The sequence below is a fragment of the Pristiophorus japonicus genome, chromosome 19 (assembly GCF_044704955.1).
Source record: "Pristiophorus japonicus isolate sPriJap1 chromosome 19, sPriJap1.hap1, whole genome shotgun sequence".
Classification (NCBI taxonomy): domain Eukaryota; kingdom Metazoa; phylum Chordata; class Chondrichthyes; family Pristiophoridae; genus Pristiophorus; species Pristiophorus japonicus.
Window position 1 is genome coordinate 46,339,583 of NC_091995.1, and position 25,964 is coordinate 46,365,546.

General features: G+C 46.8%; 1 pseudogene; it reads right to left on the reverse strand.

The window, feature by feature from the left end:
* Positions 1-305: 305 nt before the first annotated feature.
* LOC139230206 (nuclear factor 7, brain-like) overlaps positions 306-25,964 on the reverse strand; it is a 926,603-nt pseudogene continuing 900,944 nt past the window's right edge.

The following is a 25,964-nucleotide window of genomic DNA, read 5'->3' on the forward strand; positions in this document are numbered from 1 at the left end:
GATGGCTGGCCTTTTATACCTGGGCCACATGCACACGTGCGCACAGCCCAATGACCACGAACACTGGCGCCTACCTGGTGGCTAGTAATACCAAGCATACATACATGACAGTAACATACGTCCCAGTCCCTGATCACAGCCCAAGAGCTCAGCGCAAGGAACACTTACAGTTCACCAGCCCAACATTCTCAACCCCACCATTTATCCCCAAGCCCCTTTCCCAGTGCTGTTTCCTGCTTTTTCTCGAAGTTACTGTGTGAGATGGGAAATATTCACCCAGCAGTGGACGCATTATCTCCATACTCTTAACACATCAATTTAGGAACCTGCAGTTCGAAATGCCGCAGTTTAAGAGGAGCAGCATTTTTACCCTCATCGCACAATCCAGGAAAGAAATAAGGAAAGAGTTTCTCAGTGAATGTGTCAGTGAAAGTGTAGAGATTGGAGATATCATCAGCTTTGTAAAAGGTCACCTGTCCTTCCTCATCGTCCAGGTAAACTCTGAAGGTCCTGCAGTTCACACTCGAGATCAGTGGGACACATGGGCTGTCAGCAGCTCTATATTCAGTCCCATTTCTCAGACACACAGCCCAGTATCCACGTTTAGGCCCCAGTGTTATCGCTCCATTTCTATTGGTTGACTCTTTGGCTACACCGATGTCCCACTCAGTCTTGTCCCCGACCCCCACCTCCCAGTAGGGTTTCCCTGATGTGAATCCCTGTGACCCCAGGACACTGCCAGCAGTATCGAATGTCTCCGGGTTATCAGGAAGTTGTAATCCTCTCTCACCGAGTCTCACACAGGTCCGGGCTTCAGACAGGATGAGCTTACGATGCACTGTGTTTGGGTCTCGGACTGAGGAAATAAAAATGACATCATGTTAAATATTTTAGAGATAAGCAGGTGGACGGACACAGGTTAATTACTAAAACAAAAGCAAAATATTGCGAATGCTGGAATCTGAAAGAAAAAACAGAAAATGCTGGACATCTCAGCAGGTCAGGCAGGATTTAACGAGAGAGAAACAGAGTTAACGTTTCAGGTCTGTGGCCCTTCACCAGAACTGGAAACATTTCAGATGTAACAGATTCTTAAGGAACCGTGTAAGAGGCCAAGGGCAGAAAGATCAGAGTGGGAGTAGAGTGGAGAATTAAAGTGACAGGCGAACAGAAATTCGGGGTCACACTTACGGGCAGATTAATATCTGATATCTGTATAAATGGACTCTGCACCTAGTCCATAATTTCTGTATCAGTAAATAAGCAGACTGGGTACAGTGTACAATTAGATATATTCCCAGACTGCAGTATGTACAGTGAACAGATATTACAGACTGGATACAGTGTACAGTTAGATATATTCCCAGACCGCAGTATGCACAGTGAACAGATATTACAGGGTCCCAGTCTGATCACTGTCCAGTGAGTCCTGGGTCAGAGAGGAACACAATCAGCCAAGGGTCCCAGTCTGATCACTGCCCAATCTAAGGTCCCACATAAAGAACGGCCCCTTGAGTGAGGCCCCAGACTCTGCTGCTCCAGTGATCTGTACCCAGCAACAGGCAGCACCTTCAGGAGAGGGGGCAGAGAGCAGGAAACTACAGAAAGTGGACATAAAGCTAGGGAGTTTCTTACTTGGCGAGATGATCTGTTTCATTTCCTTCCACACTGAGTAGAGTAACGGGCCTCGAAATACTGTGTATTTCAGACTAGCCAACACCAGTACCTCCTCATCTTCTCTCTCTCGGCACTTTCACTGTCCTCACCTTTGTCCAGGTACCTGTTTGAATGGGATTGATTTTTCACTCTCTGCTGGATACAAACTGTGATCACACTGTCAGACCATGTGTGGGTTTGGATTGGATACTCACCTTTCTCTCAATCCTTTCAGTTCCTGCAGGACAGAGAATCAGAAACATTTGAATAAATATACAGTACTGGTAAATGTTGTATTATCAGTGGTTTCAGTAAATGTGAAAGGATCTGAGTGGAGTTTTCACTGACTGGCCACCGTCAGTTACCCCCAGAATACACTCCACAGGGTACCCTCTGCTGCTGAAGACTTTGAAGGTTCACTGACCAGTTCCTGTTATTTCCGGTCTGTATTTACCCAGTAAGTCAGAGCTTGTCTCTGATCTGTGCGGCCCTGAGCTGGGGGCAGTGCTGTTACACCTAATTTCTGCATAAGAACATTAGAATTATGAATAGGAGTAGGCCATTCGGCCCCTCGACCCTGATCCGCCATTCAATAAGATCATGGCTGATTTTCTGCCTCAATTCCACTTTCCTGCACTGTGCCCATATGACGGGGTCCGTTCACCCCAAAAAATTGATTCCATATTCTCACCACTCTCTGGACAAAGAAGTTTCTCCTGAATTCCCTATTGGATTGACTCATGATTATCTTATATTTATGACCCCAAGTTTTGTCTCCCCCACATGTGGAAACATATTTTCGAACCGATTCATAATTTTGAAGAACTCTATCAGGACACCCCTCAGCCTTCTCTTTTCGAGAGAATGGAGCCCCTGCCTCTTCAGTATTCTCTGCTTTTCAATCCTTCGTTCTATTCAAGGTGGGTTCTGACCAGAGCAACTGTGCGATGTGATCACAACTCCCTCTGCCCTGTATATGTGTGTGTGAATCCATTGACAAAAAAGACAATTGGGCGAATGTAAAGTGAGCTGCCGATTAGCTATCGCCCGTTTAGCACTGCCGCCCGGGAGGAATGTCTCCCCTTCTGTGTGAGGAACAGCCTGCTGACGACCTTTTGCCCGACGGTTTGTCTCCACTCTGGTTTCCTCCCGGCCCTCCCCCCAGCTCTCTACTCTGAATGGTTTGCCATTGCTGCCTCAATGTCCCTACCAAGTCTGTTTGCCCCTCCTTGGTTTGTGTGGAACCCATTACTTCTCTCCCACTCCTTTTCTGGACCTTTCACTCGGGTTCCAGTTTTTCTGCAGCCAGTGTGAGGTCCTGACAGTGTGGGACAGTCTCCTCGACACTGAGTGCTCAATCCTGAGTTATACCTGTTGGTCCTCAGTTATATTGCACATTGTGCATTGTTGTGGTGGGGCTTGAGCCCCATTATAAAGTGATGTTTACACTTACACCAACAGTTTGGGGATTGGGTTATAAAGGGTCACCTTGAGAAAAGAGATACTCTCTTGCTGCTCGATGTCTGCACAAAGATTCAGTATGTTCTTCTCAAGTGACGTCAGTTCCTCTTCAATTCTGTCCAAGTTCTTCTCCATTGGGCACAGATCTTCCTCCTTTTGTCTCCTCAGCTCTTCGAACAAATGTTTCTCTTTGTCTTCAAGATATCGATGGATTTTGACAAATTGTGCAGAAATGTCTTGCTCCAGGGATCCTAAGATGGTGAGAGGGATCATTTAATCAACATGTTATTGAAGGGTGGCTGTGTTTAAAGGTAAAAGGTAATACTCACATCCAGCTCTGAAATTTTCTCTTCCTGCTGCCGTTTTAATTCACTTTTACATTTTCTTTTCACCCTCCATGGAATCCAAGGCCGATTTCAGCTGGTCCTAAAAATGGAATCAGATCTCACCATAACCCATTGCAATATCTGCTGTTTATTACCAAACTGTGGGGAGAGGTGTCAGAGAACGTTGCCTGTGTCACTAGTGTGTAACTCTGTGTTTACAAAAGGCAGAGTGAAAAGTAGTCAATCAGACCAGGCACAGCTTCAAACCAACAACTAGTTTATGGTACATTAAAAAAAAAAATGGGTTTGATTGGGTTGACATAGAGAAGATGTTTCCACTTGTGGAGGAGCCCAAAACTAGGGGCCATCAATATAAGACAGTTACCAATAAATTCAATAGGGAATTCAGGAGAACCTTATTTACTCAGAGAGTGGTTATGTTCCTGTGAAACTTGTTTACCCAGATACTGGTTGTGTTTCTGTGAAACCTATTTACCCAGAGACTGGTTGTGTTTCTGTGAAACCTATTTACCCAGATACTGGTTGTGTTTCTGTGAAACCTGTTTACCCAGAGACTGGTTATGTTCCTGTGCAAACTATTTACCCAGAGACTGGTTATATTCCTGTTGAAACCTATTTACCCAGATACTGGTTATGTTCCTGTGAAACCTGTTTACCCAGAAACTGGTTATGTTCCTGTGAAATCTGTTTACCCAGAGACTGGTTATGTTCCTGTGAAACCTGTTTACCCAGAGACTGGTTATGTTGCAATGAAACTTGTTTACCCAGAGACTGGTTATGTTCCTGTGAAACCTGTTTACCGAGAGACTGGTTATGTTCCTGTGAAACCTGTTTACCCAGAGACTGGTTATGTTGCAATGAAACTTGTTTACCCAGAGACTGGTTATGTTCCTGTGAAACCTGTTTACCGAGAGACTGGTTATGTTCCTGTGAAATCTGTTTACCCAGATACTGGTTATGTTACAATGAAACCTGTTTACCCAGAGACTGATTATATTCCTGTGAAACCTGTTTACCCAGAGAGTGGTTATATTCCTGTGAAATCTGTTTACCCAGAGACTGGTTATGTTCCTGTGAAACCTATTTATCCAGAGACTGATTATGTTTATGACTAGGTATGATTTGGTGGCCATTACAGAAACGTGGATGCAGGGTGGCCAAGACTGGGAATTAAACATACAGGGGTATCTGACAATTTGGAAAGATAGACAAGAAGGGAAAGGAGATGGGGTAGCTCTGTTAATAAAGGAAGATATCAGGGCAGTTATGAGAGACGATATTGGCTCTAATGAACAAAATGTTGAATCATTGTGAGTGGAGATTTGAGATAGTAAGGGGAAAAAGTCACTGGTGGACGTAGTTTATAGGCCCCCAAATAATAACTTCATGGTGGGGCGGGCAATAATCAAGGGAATAATGGAGGCATGTGAAGAAGGAACGGCAGTAATCATGGGGGATTTTAACCTACATATCGATTGGTCAATTAAAATCGCATGGGGTAGCCTTGAGGAGGAATTCATAGAATGCATACGGGATTGTTTCTTAGTAACAGTATGTTACAGAACCTACAAGGGAGCAAGCGATCTTAAATCTGGTTCTGTGTAATGAGACAGGAATAATAAACAATCTCCTAGTAAAAGATCCTCTCGGAATGAGTGATCACAATATGGTTGAATTTGTAATACAGATTAAGGGTGAGGAAGTAGTGTCTCAAACGAGCGTACTATGCTTAAACAAAGGGGACTACAGTGGGATGAGGGCAGAGTTTGCTAAAGTAGACTGGGAACACAGACTGAACGGTGGCACAATTGAGGAATAGTGGAGGACTTTTAAGGAGCTCTTTCATAGTGCACAACAAAAATATATTCCAGTGAAAAAGAAGGCCGGTAAGAGAAGGGATAACCAGCCGTGGATAACCAAGGAAATAAAGGAGAGTATCAAATTAAAAACCAATGCGTATAAGGTGGCCAAGGTTAGTGGGAAACTAGAAGATTGGGACAATTTTAAACGACAGCAAAGAATGACTAAGAAAGCAATAAAGAAAGGAAAGACAGATTACGAAAGTAAACTTGCGCAAAACATAAAAACAGATAGTAAACGCTTTTACAGATATATAAAACGGAAAAGAGTGACTAAAGTAAATGTTGGTCCCTTAGAAGATGAGAAGGGGGATTTAACAATGGGAAATTTGGAAATGGCTGAGACGTTCAACAATTATTTTGCTTCGGTCTTCACAGTGGAAGACACAAAAACCATGCCAAAAATTGCTGGTCACAGGAATGTGGGAAGGGAAGACCTCGAGACAATCACTATCACTCGGGGGGGTAGTGCTGGACAGGCTAATGGGACTCAAGGTAGACAAGTTCCCTGGTCCTGATGAAATGCATCCCAGGGTATTAAAAGTGATGGCGGAAGTTATAGCAGAAGCATTTGTTATAATCTACCGAAATTCTCTGGACTCTGGGGAGGTACCAGCGGATTGGAAAGCAGCTAATGTAATGCCTCTGTTTAAAAAAGGGGGCAGACAAAAGGCAGGTAACTATCGGCCAGTTAGTTTAACATCTGTAGTGGGGAAAATGCTTGAAGCTATCATTAAGGAAGAAATAGCGGGACATCTAAATAGGAATAGTGCAATCAAGCAAAAGCAACATGGATTCATGAAGGGGAAATCATGTTTAACTAATTTACTGGAATTGTTTGAGGACATAACGAGCATGGTGGATAGAGGTGTACCGATGGATGTGGTGTATTTAGATTTCCAAAAGGCATTCGATAAGGTGCCACACAAAAGGTTACTGCAGAAGATAAAGGTACGCGGAGTCAGAGGAAATGTATTAGCATGCATAGAGAATTGGCTGGCTTACAGAAAGCAGAGAGTCGGGATAAATGGATCCTTTTCGGGTTGGAAATCAGTGGTTAGTGGTGGGCCACAGGGATCGGTGCTGGGACCACAACTGTTTACAATATACATAGATGACCTGGAAGAGGGGACAGAGTGTAGTGTAACAAAATTTGCAGATGACACAAAGATTAGTGGGAAAGCGGGTTGTGTAGAGGATACAGAGAGGCTGCAAAGAGATTTAGATAGGTTAAGCGAATGGGCTAAGGTTTGGCAGATGGAATACAATGTCGGAAAGTGTGAGGTCATCCACCTTGGAAAAAAAAACAGTAAAAGGGAATATTATTTGAATGGGGAGAAATTACAACATGCTGCGGGCAGAGGGACCTGGGGGTCCTTGTGCATGAATCCCAAAAAGTTAGTTTTCAGGTGCAGCAGGTAATCAGGAAGGCGAATGGAATGTTGGCCTTCATTGCGAGAGGGATGGAGTACAAAAGCAGGGCGGTCCTGCTGCAACTGTATAGGGTATTGGTGAGGCCGCACCTGGAGTACTGCGTGCAGTTTTGATCACCTTACTTAAGAAAGGAGATATTAGCTTTGGTGGGGGTACAGAGACGATTCACTAGGCTGATTCCGGAGATGAGGGGGTTACCTTATGATGATAGATTGAGTAGACTGGGTCTTTACTCGTTGGAGTTCATAAGGATGAGGGGTGATCTTATAGAAACATTTAAGAAAATGAAAGGGATAGACAGGATAGAGGCAGAGAGGTTGTTTCCACTGGTCGGGGAGACTAGAACTTGGGGGCACAGCCTAAAAATGCGGGGGAGCCAATTTAAAACCGAGTTGAGAGGGAATTTCTTCTCCCAGAGGGTTGTGAATCTGTGGAATTCTCTGCCCAAGGAAGCAGTTGATGCTAGCTCATTGAATGTATTCAACTCACAGATAGATAGATTTTTCACCAATAAGGGAATTAAGGGTTACGGAGAGCGGGCGGCTAAGTGGAGCTGAGCCAACGGCCAGATCAGCCATGATCTTGTTGAATGGCGGAGCAGCACGAGGGGCTAGATGGCCTACTCCTGTTCCTAATTCTTATGTTCTTATGTTCTTATGTTCCTGTGAAACCTGTTTACCCAGAAGCTGGTTATGTTCCTCTGAAACCTGTTTACCCAGAGACTGCTTATGCTCCTGTGAAACCTGTTTACCCAGAGACTGGTTATGTTCCTGTGAAGTCTGTTTCCCCAGAAACTGATTATGTTCCTGTGAAACCTGTTTACCCAGAGACTGGTTATGTTTGTGTGAAACCTGTTTACCCAGAGACTGGTTGTGTTATAGTCGAATGGCCTGTTCTTGTGCTGTAGACTCTGTAATTCTACATGGATTTCATAGTGAGAACAAACAGTTTCATCGCTGCTCAGTTATTAAATATAATAAAGATGGAACACTCTTTGAACATTGGCTCACTGTCTCTAGCGAAACTCTTGAATATAGCCATTCCTGAATTTTAATCCATGGACAGGTTCTCACTGCTGATATGAGAACACAGCTCACTCTCTGTGTCTGCGAGAGTGAGAGAGACTTATTTGTCACCAGCCTTAAGTCTCCGAGATGGGGAGTTCTGCACACTGAATTTTCAATCAACGTTATGACCCTGAGTGAAACCTGACCCATTGATGTGCGATCAGCAGGATTATATGTGCCGATTTTAGCTAAGTCCCCTGGTGGGCCAATGGAATGGGATGACACCTAGACAGTCAGGTATTGCACAAACTGATTTTATCACAATGGCAAGCAACGTGACCCGCCCACTGTGCTGTTAATTAACATTTTAAGTCACTAAAGTTGTGATTAATTCATTGTGATTAGCTCATTGTAAAACATACATTAGGTGTAACATCTTGGGAGTTAGTCCATATGTGAACAACATTCTTTCACAACCAAACTGCTGCCTGAGTTCACAAGGCAGCTTCAAACTCTCCAGACCTAGCACACACACTGTACCCCGTCCAACCAATCACACTTTCACACACACACTGTACCTCAACAGTTCCCCACCCTTTCACACACACAATGTACCCCGTCCAACCCCTCACATTTTCACACACACTGTACCTCAAACAGTTCCCCACCCTTTCACACACACACTGTACTCCATCCAACTCTCCACTCTTTCACACGCACACTGTACCTCAAACAATTCCCCACCCTTTCACACACACACTATACTCCATCCAACCCCTCACATTTTCACACATACTGTACCTCAAACAGTTCCCCACCCTTTCACACACACACTGTACTCCATCCAACCCCTCACATTTTCACACACACATTGTACCTCAAACAGTTCCCCACCCTTTCACACACACAATGTACCCTGTCCAACCCCTCACATTTTCACACACACTGTACCTCAAACAGTTCCCCACCCTTTCACACACACACTGTACTCCATCCAACCCCTCACACTTTCACACACACACTGTACCTCAAACAGTTCCCCACCCTTTCACACACACACTGTACTCCATCCAACTCTCCACTCTTTCACACGCACTGCAGTCTGTCCAAATCCTGACCGTTTCTCACACACTGTACCCCATCCAACTCCCCACCCTTTCACACACACTGTAACCCATCCAACTAACCACCCTTCCACACACACTGTACCCCATCTAACACTCCAACCTTTCACACACACACTGTATCCATCCAACTCCCCACTCTTTCACTCACACTGTAACCCATCCAACTCCCCACCCTTTCACACACACTGTACCCCATCTAACACTCCAACCTTTCACATACACACTGTATCCATCCAACTCCCCACCTTTTCACTCACACTGTACCCCATCCAACTCCCCACCCTTTCACACATACTGTAACCCACCCCCACACTTTCACATACACACTGTATCCATCCAACTCCCCACACTTTCACACACACACTGTACCTCAAACACTTTCCCACCCTTTCACATACACACTGTACTCCATCCAACTTCCCACTCTTTCACACGCACTGCAATCTGTCCATATCCTGACCGTTTCTCACACACTGTACACCATCCAATTCCCCATCCTTTCACATGCACTGTACCCCATCTAACACCACAAACTTTCACCTATACATTGTATCCATCCAACTCCCCACCCTTTCACTCACACTGTACCCCGTCTAACTCCCCACACTTTCACACACACTGTAACCCATCGCACTCACCACCCTTTCACACACACTGTACCCCATCTAACTCCCCACACTTTCACTCACACTGTAACCCATCCAACTAGCCACCCTTTCACACACACTCTACCCCATCTAACTCCCCACACTTTCACACACACTGTAACCCATCCCACTCACCACCCTTTCACACACACACTGTACCCATCCAACTCCCCACACTTTCACACACACTGTACCTCATCCAACTCAGCACCCTTTCACACACACTGTATCTCATCCAACTCCCCACCCTTTCACACACACTGTACCCCTTCCAACTCCCACACTTTCACACACACTGTACCCCATCCCACTCACCACCCTTTCACACACACACACTGTACCCCATCCAACTCCCACCCTTTCACACACACTCTACCCCTTCCAACTCCCACACTTTCACACACACTGTACCCCATCCCACTCACCACCCTTTCACACACACACACTGTACCCCATCCAACTCCCACCCTTTCACACACACTCTACCCCATCCCACTCACCACTCTTTCACACACACATTGTACCCCATCCAACTCCCCATACTTTTACACACACTGTACTCATCCAACTTCCCACCCTATCACACACACTGTAACCCATCCAACTCCCCACCCTTTCAGACTCTGGACCCCATCCAACTCCCCACACTTTGACACACACTGTATCCCATCCAATTCCTCACCCTTTTACACACACACTGTACCCCATCCAAACACTCAAACTTTCACAGACACAGTGCCATCTAATTCCCGACTCTTTCACATACATCATACCCTATCCAAGCCCTCACCATCTCACACACACATCGTACCCCATCCAACTCCACACCCTTTCACACACAAGCTATACCCTATCCAACACCCGACCCTGTCACCCACACACTCTACCAGATCTAACTTCCCACCCTTTCGTACAGACAGTACCCCATCCAACTATCCAATCTCTCACACACATTGTAACTCATCCAACAACCCACCCTTTAACACACACACTCATCATCATAGACAGTCTCTTGAAATAGAGGAATACTTACAGGCAGTCTAGAAGTCAGTTCTCATGTGACTTTACAGGCCAATGTGGGAATTACAGTCTCGGTCACAGGTGCGGGAAACATTAGTTGTAGGATAGGTTGGGTTGGGAGCCTGATTTGCCACACGCTCCTTCCGCTGTCTGCGCTAGATTTCCACATGCTCTTGGTGACAAGACTCGAGGTACTCAGCGCCCTCCCGGAATCTCTTCATCTTTGGGCGGTCTTGTTCCAGGGAGTTCCAGATGCTGGTCGGAATGTTGCACTTTATGAAGGAGGCTTTGAGGGTGTCCTTGAAATGTTTCCTCTGCCCAACTGGGGCTTGCTTGCCGTGTCGGAGCTCCAAGTAGAGCGCTTGCTTTGGGAGTCTCGTGTTGGACATCGAGATGATGTGGCCCACCCAACAGAGCTGGTCGAGTGTGGTCAGTGCTTCAATGCTCGGCATGTTGCCCTGAGTGAGGACACTGACATTGGTGCATCTATCCTTCCAGCGGATTTTCAGGATTTTGCGGAGCCAGCATTGGTGGTACTTCTCCAGCGCTTTGAGATGTCTGCTGTATAAAGTCCATGTCTCTGATCCATATAGGAGAGTCTGCATCACTTCTGCCCTTTAGACCATAAGCTTGGTGGCAGATCTGAGGTCCTGGTCTTCAAACGCTCTCTTCCTCAAGCGACCAAAGCTGGTACCCCATCCAACTCACGAGCCTTTCACAAAAACATTGTAGCCCACTCAACTCCCCGCGTTTTCACAAATACAATATATCCCCTCCAGCTCCCCACACTTTCAGACATTCTACCCCATTCAACACCCGACACTTTCACAGACACTGTACCTTACCCAAGCCCCCAACGTCTCACACACACATCATACCACATCCAATTCCCCACCCTTTCACACACACACTGTACCCCATCCAACTCCCCACCTTTCACACAAACACTGTACCCCATCCAACTCCCCACCTTTCACACAAACACTGTACCGCATCTAACTCCCCACCCTTTCACACACACACTGTACCCCATCCAACTCCCCACCCTTTCACACACACACTGTACCCCTTCCAACTCCCCACCTTTCACACAAACACTGTACCGCATCCAACTCCCCACCCTTTCACACACAAACTGTACACTATCCAACTCACCACCCTTTCACTCACACACTGTACCCTATCCAACTCCCCACCCTTTCACACACACACTGTACCCCATCCAACTCCCCATCCTTTCACACACACACTATACCCCATCCAACTCCCCACCCTTTCACACAGACGTTGTACCCCATCGAAACTGCCACGTTTTCAGACACACAGTGTACCCCAGCCAAATCCCCACTCTTTCACACAATTTTCTCCATTCAAGTCCCAGGTTTTCAAACAGATACTGTAATCCGTTCAAACCTCCACCCTTTCACACACACACGGTACCTCATCTAATCCCCACCCTTTCACATACACACTGAACACCATCCAACTCCCCATCCGTTTCACACACACATTGCCCCATCCACTCCCCACCCTTTCACACACTCATTGTAACCAATCCAACACCCCACCCTTTAACACACACACTTATCATCATAGGCAGTCCCTCGAAATCGAGGAAGACTTGCTTCCACTCTAAAAGTGAGTTCTCAGGTGACTGTATTCAATGCGGGAGTTACAATCTCGGTCACAGGTGCGGAAAGCATTAGTTGTAGGATAACATGGGTGGGAGCCTGGTCTGTCGCACGCTCCTTCCGCTGTATGCACTTGATTTCCACATGCACTTGGTAACAAGACTCGAGGTACTCAGCGCCCTCTCGGATGCTCTTCCTCCACTTTGAGTGGTCTTGTTACAGGTATTCCCAGATGCTGGTAGGAATGTTGCACTTTATCAAGGAGGCTTTGAGGGTGACCTTGAAATGTTTCCTCTGCCCACCTGGCGCATGCTTGCCGTGTTGGAGCTCCAAGTAGAGCGCTTGCTTAGGGAGTCTATTGTCGGACATGCAGTCAATGTGGCCCAATTAGCAGAGTTGGTCGAGCGTGGTCAGTGCTTCAATGCTGGGCATGTTGGCCTGAGTGAGAACACTAATCATGGTGCGTCGATACTCTCAGTGGATTTGCAGGATCTTGTGTGTTTAGCGCTGATGGTACTTCTCCAGCGCTTTGAGATGTTTGCTGTATAAAGTCCATGTCTCAGAGCCATATAGAATGGCGGTGATCACTACTCTCTGTAGACCATAAGCTTGGTGGCAGATTTGAGGTCCTGGTTGTCAAACACTCTCTTCCTCAGGCGACTGAAGGCTGTACACCATCCAACTCACTCGCCTTTCACAAAGACACAGTAACGAAGACAAATCCCCACGTTTTCACAAAAACACTATACCCAATCCAGCTCCCCACACTTTCACAGACATTGTACACAATCCAACTCCCCACCCTTTCGTGCACACACTGTGCCCCATCAAATTCCCCACTTTTCACATACACTGTAACCCATCCAGCTCCCCACCCTTTCACACACACTGTACCCCATCCAACTCCCCACCCTTTCAGACACACTGTACCCCATCCAACATCCCACCCTTTCAAAACTTTGTACCCCATCCAACTCCCCACCCTTTCACACACACTGTACCCCATCCAACTCCCCACCCTTTCACACACACTGTACCCCATCCAACTCCCCATCATCATCATCATAGGCAGTCCCTCGGAATCGAGGAGGACTTGCTTCCACTCCCAAAGTGAGTTCTTTGATGGCTGACCCGTCCGATACGAGAGCCACAGACCCTGTTACAGGTGGAACAGATATTCGTCGAGGGAAGGAGTCAGTGGGCTGGTTTGCCGCACAGTCCTTCCGCTGCCTGTGCTTGGCATCTTCATGCTCTTTGCGTTGAGACTCGAAGAGCTCAATGCCCTCCTGGATTGACTTTCTCCACCTCGGGCGGTCTGTGGCCAGGGTCTCCCAGGTGTCACTGATGATGTCACACTTTGAGGGTGTACTTATAACGTTTCTGCTGTCCTTCTTTGGCTCATTTACCATGAAGGAGCTCCGCATAAAGCATTTGCTTCGGGAGTCTCGTATCTGGCAGGCGTACTATGTGGCCTGCCCAGCGAGTGTGGTCAGTGCTTCAATACTGGGGATGTTAGCCTGGTTGAGGTCACTGATGTTGGTGCGCCTGTCCTCCCAGGGTATTTGCAGAATTTTGCGGAGACATCATTGTTGATATATCTCCAGCGACTTGAGATGCCATCTATACATCGTCAATGCTTCAGATCCATACAGGAGGGCACGTATTACTACAGCCTTGTGGACTATGAGTTTGGTGGTAGATTTGAGGACCTGGTCTTCAAGCACTCTTTTCCTCAGATGGCCAAATGCTGTGCTGGCACATTGGAGGCGATGCTGAATCTCTGCATCAATGTCTGCCTTTGATGATAAGAGGCTCCCGAGATTTGGGAAATGGTCCACCTTGTCCAGGGCCATGCCATGGATCTTGATGATTGGAGGGGAGTGCTGTGCAGCGGTGACAGGCTGGTGGAGGATTTTTGTCTTATGGATGTTAATCGTAAGGCCCATGCTTTTATATGCCTCAGTGAATATTTTGACCATATCCTGGAGTCCAGCCTCTGAATGTGCACAGATGCAAGTGTCGTCTGCATACTGCAGCTCAATGACAGAGGTTGGGGTGATCTTGGACCTGGCCTGGAGGTGGCGTAGGTTAAACAGCTTCCCACTGGTTCTGTAGTTTAATTCCACTCCAGCGGGGAGCTTGTTGATTGTGAGGTGGAGCATGGTGGCGAGGAAGTTTGAGAAGAGGGTTGGAGTGATAATGCAGTCCTATTTGACCCAGGTCCGGACATGGATTGGGTCTGTAATGGATCAGTTGGAAAAGATCATGAGATGCATGTCATCATGAAGCAGGCGAAGGATGTTGACAAACTTTTGGGGGCATCCGAAACGGAGGAGGAGGCTCGATAGACCCTCATGGTTGACAATGTCAAAGCCTTTGTAAGATCGAAAAAGGCCACGTATAAGGGCTGGCACTGCTCCCTGCATTTTTCCTGCAGCTGGTGTGCTGCAAAGATCATGTCTGTTATGCACCGTAGGGGGTGAAATCTGCATTGCGATTCCGGGAGAAGCTTCTCGGCCACAGGGAGAACATGATTGAGGAGAACTCGAGCGGCAACTTTCCCAGTGGCTGAAAGAGGGAGATTCCCCTGTAGTTGCCGCAGTAGGACTTGTTCCCCCTTTTTAAAAATGGTCACAATCACTGCATCTCTCAGATCGCCCGGCATGCTCTCCTCCCTCCAGATGAGAGAGATGACGTCATGTACTCACGCCAACAGCGCCTCTCTGCCATATTTTAGCGTCTCAGCAGGGATTCCATCCGCACCTGTAGCCTTGTTATTCTTAAGCTGTTTTATGGCTTTGCCTGCCTCATGCAACTTGGATTTTCACTGAGTTGATGGCGCGTCACATGCTGTGGAATGGAATCGAGAGCACTCGAGTCAAAGGCAGAGTCTCGATTGAGGAGATCTTCAAAGTGATCATTCCATTGGGCCCTGACAGCCTCGGTGTCCTTGATGAGCGTTTCCCCGTTCTTCGCCAGGAGTGGGGTGGGGCCCTGGGAGTTTGAACCATAGGTGGCATTGACTGCAGCGAAGAATCCTCGCATATCGTGGCTGTCGACCAGTTGTTGTATCTCCTGTGCTTTCTCCATCCACCATCTGTTCTTTAGGTCCCAAGTTTTTTGTTGGACCTGAGCCTTTAGCCGTCTGTAATGTTGTTTTGCAACTCTTGAGTTGGGCTGTAGATTAAGGCTCAGAAATGCTTTGCGCTTGTGATCTATTAGTTCTTCGATCTCCTGATCATTTTCATCAAACCAGTCCTGTTGTTTACTGGTTGAGTGAACAAGTGTCTCTTCACAGGCACTGGTTATCGAGGCCCGGAGGGCAGACCAAGTGCTTTGGGGATTCAGCATCTCAGGGTCATCAAGGCATGCCAGATTGGCTGTGAGGCGCTGGCTGTATACGGCTCTCTTAGCTGGGTCTCTAAGTGCCCCGGCATTAACTTTTTTGTGGAGCTGCTTCTGCTGTCCCCTCTGCTTTGGGGCAATGTTAATGTTCATGATGGATCAGATTAACTGGCAGTCTGACCAGCAGTCATCAGCTCCTGTCATGGCGTGGCTGATGCGCATATCCTTGTGATCCCTGGCTCGGATGATGACATAGTTAAGCAGGTGCCAGTGTTTGGAGCGAGGGTGTTGCCACGATGTCTTGCATTTGTCCCTCTGGTGGAACAGGATGTTGGTGATGAGGAGTTCTTGGTCTATACATTTTGTCAGGATTAGGGTACTGCTGGAGTTGGCTTTCCCTACCCCCTCTCATGCCAATCACGCCTCCCCAGAGGGCTGTGTCTTTGCCAACCTTGGCATTAAAATCACCCAGGAGATCAATTTGTCGCCCATGGGGACGTGGGACAAGGAAGACTCGAGGTTGGAATAAAAACCCTCTTTAGCCTCATTCATTGCATTGAGTGAAGGGGCGTGCACATTGATGACTGTGGCACATTGGTTCCAAGATAGGATGAAACGGAGAGACATGAGGCGTTCGTTAACCCCACAGGGGGAGTCTTTGATGTGGTCCACCAGTTCATTCTAAACAGCAAAGCCGACTCCATGAAGGCAGCGTTCTGCTTCTGGTTTTCCTTTCCAGAAGAAGGTGCAACCTCCACAATATTCCTTCAAGTGGCCTTCCCCTGCCCACCGGGTCTCGCTTAGGGCGCCGATGTCAATGTCAAAATGTCTGAGTTCCCGGGTAACTATGGTGGTGCGGTGTTGCGGCCTGTTGCTTTTGGGATTGTCCATGAGGGTCCTGACATTCCAGGTCCCGAACTTGATACTGACAAAGTGGAAGATGCCTGTTTTTTTAACGTGGGGTGGGCTACATATCAGCAACCACACGGGCTTAGCTGAACAATGTCTTGGTCCAGTGGCAAGGTGTTCCAAGACAACTGGAGACCAGGCGCAGCTCAATAAGCCGAATTGCCTACGGCGAAGTGTTGGCCACAAGCTCGGCGCAGGCTAGCGACATTGATGGTAGATGGCCCGAGGCTAGGTTGGGGCCAGGCATTAGGAAGTTATTCCAAAGTTATTTTAAAAGATAAAAGTGGATAAAGATTCCTAATATATTGCAAGAATTTCTAAAGGTTGTTAAAAAAAAATTAAAATTTTTAAAAAATTGTTAAAAGCCTAAGAAGAAAATCAATACTAGATTATAAAAGTTTCCCCTATTTAAAACGTTTCTAAATGTTGTTAAAAGTCAAAGATGTAGATTAATAATAGATATTTAAAAGTATTTCGATTGAGAGCCTAAAATTTAAGTTTTAAAAATTCTTCCAAATTGTTTAATAAGTTTAAAAGTTGGTTAAAAGTTTAAAAATTTATTAAAAGTTAGTGGGGGTATAACACGACGCCACACCTCGAGTCACTTCGGCGATTGAACACCTGCCTGGGAATCTCTTCAGCCGGTTCCACGTCCTCTAGTCCCTTTGGCAGGTCGTCCCAGAGTCCCTTCGGCCGGATAGACGTCCCCCGAATCCAGTGCCATGACCTATCTGCCCGGCATAGAAGTGGCTGGTACGGGGTCCCTTCGTCCTGGACAGAAGCGGCCGGTACGGGGTCCCTTCGCCCTGGACAGAAGCGGCCGGTACGGGGTCCCTTCACCCTGGACAGAAGCGGCCGGTACGGGGTCCCTTCGGCCAGGGACAGAAGCGGCCGGTACGGGGTCCCTTCGCCCTGGACAGAAGCAGCCGGTGCGGGGTCCCTTCGCCCGCTACAGAAGCAGCCGGTACGGGGTCCCTTCGCCCGCTACAGAAGCAGCCGGTGCGGGGTCCCTTCGCCCGCTACAGAAGCGGCCGGTGCGGGGTCCCTTCGGCCAGGGACAGAATCGGCCGGTACGGGGTCCCTTCGGCCAGGGACAGAAGCGGCCGGTACGGGGTCCCTTCGGCCAGGGACAGAAGCGGCCGGTACGGGGTCCCATCGGCCAGGGACAGAAGCGGCCGGTACGGGGTCCCATCGGCCAGGGACAGAATCGGCCGGTACGGGGTCCCTTCGGCCAGGGACAGAAGCGGCCGGTACGGGGTCCCTTTGGCCAGGGACAGAAGCGGCCGGTACGGGGTCCCATCGGCCAGGGACAGAAGCGGCCGGTACGGGGTCCCTTCGGCCAGGGACAGAATCGGCCGGTACGGGGTCCCTTCGGCCAGGGACAGAAGCGGCCGGTATGAGGTCCCATCGGCCAGGGACAGAGCGGATGGTATGGGATCCCTTCGGCCAGGGACAGAGCGGATGGTACAGGGTCCTTTCGGCCAGGGACAGAAGCTGTTGAGTGTACTCCCCCGATGCACATGGCCTCCGGAGGCGTCCAGACCTCTCCCCGTCGGCGCCCAGGCCTCTCTCTAGCGGCAGCCTGAACTCCCCACTCTTTCACACACAATGTACCCCATCCACCTCCGCACACTGTCGCACACACTGTACCCCATCCCACACCCCACCCTTTCACACACACTGTACCCCACCCACCTCCCCACCCTTCACACACACTGTACCCCACCCAACTCCCCACCCTTTCACACACACACCGTACCCCATCCACCTCCCCACACTGTCACACATACGATACCCCATCCAACCCCCCAAGCTTTCACAGACACAGTACCATCGAACTCCCCACCGTTTCACAGACTCTGTACGTATTCAAGTCCGCACCGTCACACACGCACGTCGTAACCCATCCACCTCCCTACCCTTTCACACACACACTGTACCCCATCAAACTCCCCACCCTTTCACACATACACTGTACTCCGTTCAACACCCCATTCTTTTGCACAGACAGTACCTCATTCAAATACCGACTCTTTCACGCACACACTACACCCCATCCAACACCCCACCCTTTAGCACACACTCTCATCATCATAGGCAGTCCCTCGAAAGCGAGGAAGACTTGCTTCCACTCTAAAAGTGAGTCTTCATCTGATTGTACAGTCCAATGCAGAAATTACTGTCTCGGTCACAGTTGCGGAAAACATTAGTTGTAGAATAGATTGGGTTGGGAGCCTGGTTTGCCACACGCTCCTTCTGCTATCTACGCTTGATTTCCACATGCTCTTGGTGATAAGACTCGAGGTACTGAGTGCCCTCCCGGATGTTTTTCCTCCACTTTGGGCGGTCTTGTTCCAGGTGCCGGCGGAGAAGTTGCACTTTATCAAGGAGACTTTGATGGTGTCATTTAAACGTTTCCTCTGTCCACCTGGGACTCACTTGCCATGTCGGACCCCGAGTAAACCGCTTGCTTAGGAAGTCTCGTGTTGGCTATGCAGGTGATATGGCTCACCCAACGGAACTGGCCGAGCGTGGTCAGTGTTTCAATGCTGGGCACTTTGGCCTGAGCTAGAACACTGATGCTGGTGCGTCTATCCTCCCAGTGGATTTGCAGGATCTTGTGGAGGCAGCGCTGGTAAGACTTCTCCAGCACTTTGAGATGTCTGCTCTATAATGCCCATGTCTCTGAGCCATATAAGACGGCGGGTAACACTGTCACCCATATTGTAGACCATAAGCTTGGTGGTAGTGATATAGGTCCAGTCAGTGTGTAAATATCACCATTACATCATTGATGTAACAGATGCACTAAGTGTGTGAGTATCCAGAAAAGCTGACCTCAGCATGATGGGACTCTCTCCCCTGTAATTGGACCATGGAATGGGTAGAAATAATTGACACCAGGTATCCACCAGCCCACTGAAATAAGGCATCAAAACGGGCGATGGAGATGGAAAAGCAGGCAGACTGAGGAGGGAGTTTCCTAAAGGTGGATCTCATGCGGACTTTAGCCTAACGCCTTGGTCAAGCTCAAACCTCTAAGGTGGAGCACCCGTACTGGCTTCAGCCTAACACCCCCACCCACTCGGGATCTGTTCAGAGACCACCGTTCTGCCTCAATGTCTGTCCTTTCAGCTCCAGGATCGTAGATTTGCTCATCTGACACGGGTCTTTTGTCTACTATATCTAACTTAATCACGTGTTGTATCTGATTATGCATATAAATGCTGCTCTTTGATAAAACACCTTAGAACTCCTAAGACTCTTTTGATGTGTGTGACCTGTATGTGACCTGTGTGTGACCTGTGATCTAAGTCTTGCACAATCATTGTATAAATGTCAGAATTACAGCATTGATATCACAGGTGCAGTTAGTGTATAATATCAACATTAGAGCACTGATAACACAGGTACAATCACTACATGAATGTCAGCATTACAGCACTGACATCAAAGGTACAGTCTCAGTACAGTGGAGTCAGTCACCCTTCAACTGCTTCAGAACCGTCATGTTTTGAACCCATTAGTCAGGCCAGGATGACCTAGCTTTGGAATTGAAGGCACAGCTCATCGCTGATCTCACATGATTAATAGCTGCCATGAGACTAAGGCCACTTCATTTCCTGGGGATTCTTGGTGCAAGGCATCAGCTTTCCACTTATGAACCTGCTGCCACTGAGGGCACTACATAGAACAGTAAGATGGTGGACAATACATCATGATGAGTGTAGTCGTCAAAGTTGGACAGGGAGGAAGTAAGAGAATTATATTCTTTTGAAAAAAGTACAGCATTTTTTGTGACTGATTAGTAAGAGTGATTCAATGTCAGGGAGAAAGCACATGAATTTCCGACATGGTGCTTCTGCTACAGAGTAACTAGTGTGAATGTGATTAAGGAGAACCTGTTGCATTGGGATCCATTTAAATGTTATCACTGTTAATGCTTAGAGTTTGGACATTATTCAGTAAAAGTTATTACTAATGAGATGCTGTCACCTCGATGCATGACTAGACCCCGAGGCTTGCTTACCGGGCTCTGACTTCTACATTGGCTCTGTGCGATCAACCTACTGATGCTGATTTCCTCTGGCATCATCCACGACCTCTTTGGATTCATTGGGGTGAATGCAGCATTGTCTAAAATGCAGGACATCGCTGTGTTGTAGGAGATTCCTAATGATCTGTACCGCAGGCTATCCAGGCACCTGAAAGTTGCTCTTATCTGTGCGTCAGCAGGAGAAAACATATCTCTTTATGTCGCACAAGAAAGCCTTGGGCTTCCCCTGCCCTTGTCTTCTCCCTTCCCTGACCATGTTCCCCATCCAGCCACTTGCCTTGTGCCAAAAACAGGTTCTTTGAAACTGCACGTTCCTGCCACCGATTTTACCGGGCTGTCAGAATGTTACATCACATTCCGGGCCAGTACTGTCCTGAACTCAGCAGGCAGCAGAGTAATCATTTCAGGCTCTTATTGGTTTTCGGTCCTTGGATGTGGACCTCGCTGGAAAGGCCAGCATTTATTGCCCATTCCTAATAGCCGTCCAGATGGTGTTGATGAGCCGCCTCCTTGAACAGTTGCAGTCCCTGTGGTGAAGGTAATTGGGGAAAGATTTGGACGATTTTTCCCAATTGACGGTAAAGGAATGTTGATATATTTCCAAATCAGGATTGTGTGTGACTTGGTTGGGTACTTGGAGGTGAAGGAGCTTCCATCTGCATGCTGTCCTTGTCCTTCTCGGTGGTGGAGTTCACGGGTTTGGGAGGTGGTGCGAAAGAAGCCTTGACATGCTGCTGCTCTACATGTTGTAGATGGTACACACTGCAGCCACAGTATGCCAGTGGTGGAGAGAGTGAATGTTTAATGTGGTGGCTGGGGTACCAATCAATCGAGGTGTTTTGTCTTGGATGGTGTCGAGCTTCTTGACTGTTTTTGGAGCTGCACTCATCCAGGCAAATGGAGAGTATTTCATCAATCTCCTGATGTGTGCCCTGTAGATGAGGGAACTTCTTTGGAGAGTCAGGATGTGAGTCACTTGCCACACAATACTCAACCTCTGATCTGTTTGTGTAGCCACAGGTTATATTTGGCTGCCCGAGTTTATGGTCACCCCCAGGATGTTGATCGTGGGGGATTTGGCGATTATAATGGCGTTGAATATCAAGGGTTGGTGGTTAGACTCTCGCTGTTTGGAAATAGTCATTGCTTTGCACTTATGTGGCGTAAATGTGGCTTGCCAATTATCAGCCCAAGCATGTACGTCATTCAGGTCTTATTGCAGGCGGACATAGATTTCTTCATTATCTGAGAAGTTGTGAATGGTAAAGAACACTGCAATAAACAGCGAAAATCCACCCTTCTGACGTTATGATGGAGGAAATTAATTGATGAAGAAGCTGAATATAGCTGGGGGTAGGACGCTGCACTGAGGAACTCGTGCAGCAATGTCCTTGGGCTGAGATAATTGTCCTCCGACAAACTCAACCATCTTCCTTTTTGCTTGACATGACTCCAGCCGTGCACAGTTTCCCCCCGATCCCGATTGACTTCAATTTTATTCGAGCGCCTTGATGCCACACTTGGTCAAATGCTGCGTTGATGTTAAGGGCAATCATGCTCACGTCACCTGTGGAATTTAGTTCTTTTGTCCACGTTTAGACCAATGCTGTTATGAAGTCATAGAAACATAGAAAATAGGAGCAGTAGTAGGCCAATCGGCCCTTCGAGCCTGCACCGCCATTCAATATGATCATGGCTGATCCTCTATCTCAACACCATATTCCCGCTTTCTCCCCATACCCTTTGATGCCTTTTGTGTCCAGAATCTATCTACCTCCTTCGTAAATATATTCAATGACTTGGCCTCCAAAGCCTTCTGTGGTAGAGAATACCACAGTTTCACCATCCTCTGAGTGAAGACATTTCTCCTCATCTCAGTCCAAAATTCCTACCCCATATCCTGAAACTCTGACCCCTTGTTTTAGACTTCACAGTCAGGAGAAACATCCTGCCCGCATCCAGTCTGTCCAGCCCCATCAGAATTTTATACGTTTCAATGAGATCCCCTCTCATTCTTCCAAATTCTACTGAATACAAGCCGAGTTGACCCAATCTCTCCTCAAACGACAGCCCTGCCATCCCAGGAATCAGTCCGGCGAACCTTCGCTGCACTCCCTCTCCAGCAAGTGTATCCTTTCTTAGATAAGCAGACCAAAATTGCATATAATTCTCCAGGTGTGGTCCCACCAAGGCCCGTATAACTGTTGTAAGCTATCTTCGCTTCTGTACTCAAATCCTCTTGCAATGAAGGCTGACATACCAGTTGCCTTCCTAACTGCTTGCTGTATCTGCATGTTTGCTTTCAATGACTGGTGTACAAGGACACCCATGGCCCTTTGTACATCGATATTTCCCAAGCAATCACCATTTAAATAATATTTTATTTATGTTTTTCCTACCAAAGTGCAAAACTTCACATTTATCCACGTTATACTGCAGTTGCCATGTGTTGGTCCACTCACTCAACCGATCTAAATCGCCTTGCAACGTCTTTGCATCGTCCTCACAACTCACAATCCCACCTAGTTTTGCGTCGTAAGCAAACTTGGCAATAAAACAATGAGTTTCCTCATCCAGATCATTTATATATATATATTGTGAATAGCTGGGGCCCAAGCACTGATCCCTGTGGTACACTATTAGTCACTGCCCAGCACCCCGAAAAAGATCTGTTCATTCCTACTCTCTCTGCTGGCCAGTTAACCAATTTTCAATCCATGCCATTATGTTACCCCCAATCCTATGTGCTTTACTTTTGCACTCGAACCCCTTATATAGGACTTTATCAAAGGCCTTCTGAAAATCCAAACACACCACATCCACTGGTTCTCCCTTATCTATTCTGTCAGTTACATCCTCAAAAATTTCCAGTCGGTTTGTCAAACACGATTTTCCTTTCATAAATCTATGTTGACTTTGTCCAATACCATTGATATGTTCTCAGTGTCCTGTTATCACATCGTTGATTATTGACTCTAGCATTTTCGCTACTACTGATGTTAGGTTAACCAGTCTGCAGTTCTCTGTTTTCTCTATCCCTCCTATTTTAAAATAGTGAGGTTACATTTGCTACCCTCCAATCTGCAGGAACTGTTCCATAATGTATAGAATTTGGGGAGATAACAACCAATGCATCCTCTAATTCCATGGCTACCTCTTTTAGTACTCTGGGATGCAGATTAACTGGCCCTGTGGATTTATTGGCTTTTAGTCCCATTAGTTTCTCCAGCACTAATTTCTTACTAACAATAATTTCATTTATTCCTCTTGCTCACTAGACCCTTCATTCCCTCGCATTTCTTAAATGTTATTTGTGTCCTCTTTATTGAAGACAGATCTGAAGCATTTATTTAATTGTTTTGTCATTTCCTTGTTCCCCGTTATAAATTCTCCCATTTCTGACTGTAAAGGACTTGTCTTCACTAATCTTTTTCTTTTTACATACATGTAGAAATCTTGCAGTCGTTTTTTATGTTCTGTGCAAGTTTACTCTTATACTCTATTTTTCCCTTCTTAATCAATCTCTTGGTCTTTTTTGTTGAATTCTAAACTGCTCCCATTCCTCAGGTTTGCTGCTTTTTCTGGCAACTTTGTACGACTCCTCTTTGGATCTAATACTATCCTTAATTGCTTTTGTTAACCATGATTGGGCCACTTCTCCTTTTGTGTTTTTGTACCAGAAAGGAATGTATAACTGTTGCAATTCATGCATTCATTACTTAAATGTTAGCCATTGCCTATCCACCATCATGCCTTTTAATGAATCTTCCCAATCTATCATAGCTAATTCATTCGTTATCCATTCGTAGTTTCCTTTGTTTAGATTTAGGACCCTAGTTTCGGATTGGATTACTTCACCTTCCATCTTAATAAAGAATTCAATCATGTTATGGTCACTCTTCCCTAAAGGACCCCGCACATCAAGAATATTAATTAACCCCTTCTCATTGCACAATACCCAATCTAGGATAGTCTGTTCCCTCTTAGACTCCTCAACTGGTATAAAAAAACATCTCGTACACACTCCAGGAATTCATCCTCCATAGTATTATTACTAATTTGGTTTGGCCAGTCTATATGTAGATTAAAGTTACCTAGGACAACTCTAGTACATTTGTTACATGCATCTCTAATTTCGTGTTTGATGCAATCCCCTACATTACCACTACTGAGTGGAGGCCTATAAACAACTCCCACCAATGTTTTCTGCCCCTTGGTTCTCCTTAGCTCCACCCAGACTGATTCTACATCTTGATGTTCTGAGCCATTATCCTTTCTCACGATTGCTCTTATTTCATCCTTTACTAACAACGCCACACCACCCTCCTTTTCCTTTTTGCCTGTCCTTCCTAAATATCGAATATCCTTGGATATTCAGTTCTCAACCCTGGTCACCCTGCAACCATGTCTCCATAAATGCAACTATATCGTATCCATTTACATCTATTTGTGCTGCTATTTGATCTACCTTATTACGAATGCTTCATGCATTCAGATACAGTACTTTTAAATGTGCCTTTTTAACATTATTCTGCATCTTAACATTTTTTTGTACTATAGCCCTATCTGTCTTATCGCTATTTTTTGTTACCTGGATCCTGAAGTTAGTGCACTCTTTTGTTTCTATGCTTTGTCCCTTCCTGACATAATCCAATTATCCTCTCCTACATTGCTTCATTTTCTTTTGACTCTACCATTCAAGATTTCTCTCCACTGGGACGCCCCCCCCCCCCCCCACCCCACCAGGCCCCCCCTCCCCCCTGCCCTTTACTTAGTTTAAAGTCTTATCTACCTCCATAGTTATTCGATTCGCTAGAACTCTGGTCCCAGCATAGTTCAGGTGCAGTCTGTCCCCACGGAACAGCTCTGTCTTTCCCAAGAATTGGTATCAGTGCCCCATGAATTGAAACCCACTTCTCCCACACCAATGTTTGAGCCACGCATTCATCTCCCTGATTCTATTGACGCCATACCAATTTGCTTGTGGCTAAGGTAATAATCCAGAGATGATTACCTTTGTGCTTCTGCTTTTCAATTTATTCCCTAGCTGCTCAAACTCTCTCAGCAGAACCTCTTTCTTAGTCCTACTTATGTCATTGGTACCTACGTGTACCATGAAAACTATATTCTCCCCCTCCCACTCCAAGGTCAGTAGACAAATGCTCCAGGATGAACTCAAATTGGGCATCAATGAGCAGATTACTGGTGATTAAGTGCCACTTGATAGTACTTTCGATGACACCTTCCATAATGTTGCTGGTGATTGACAGTAGACTGATGGGTGGTAATTGGCCAGATTGGATTTTTCCTGCTTTTTGTGGACAGGGCATAGCTGGGCAGTTTCCACATTATCGGGTAGACACCAGTGTTGTAGCTCGACTGGAACAGATTGGCGAGCGGCACTACTAGTGCTGGAGCACAAGTCCTCAGTACAATAGCCGGGATGTTGTTGGTGTTCATCAAG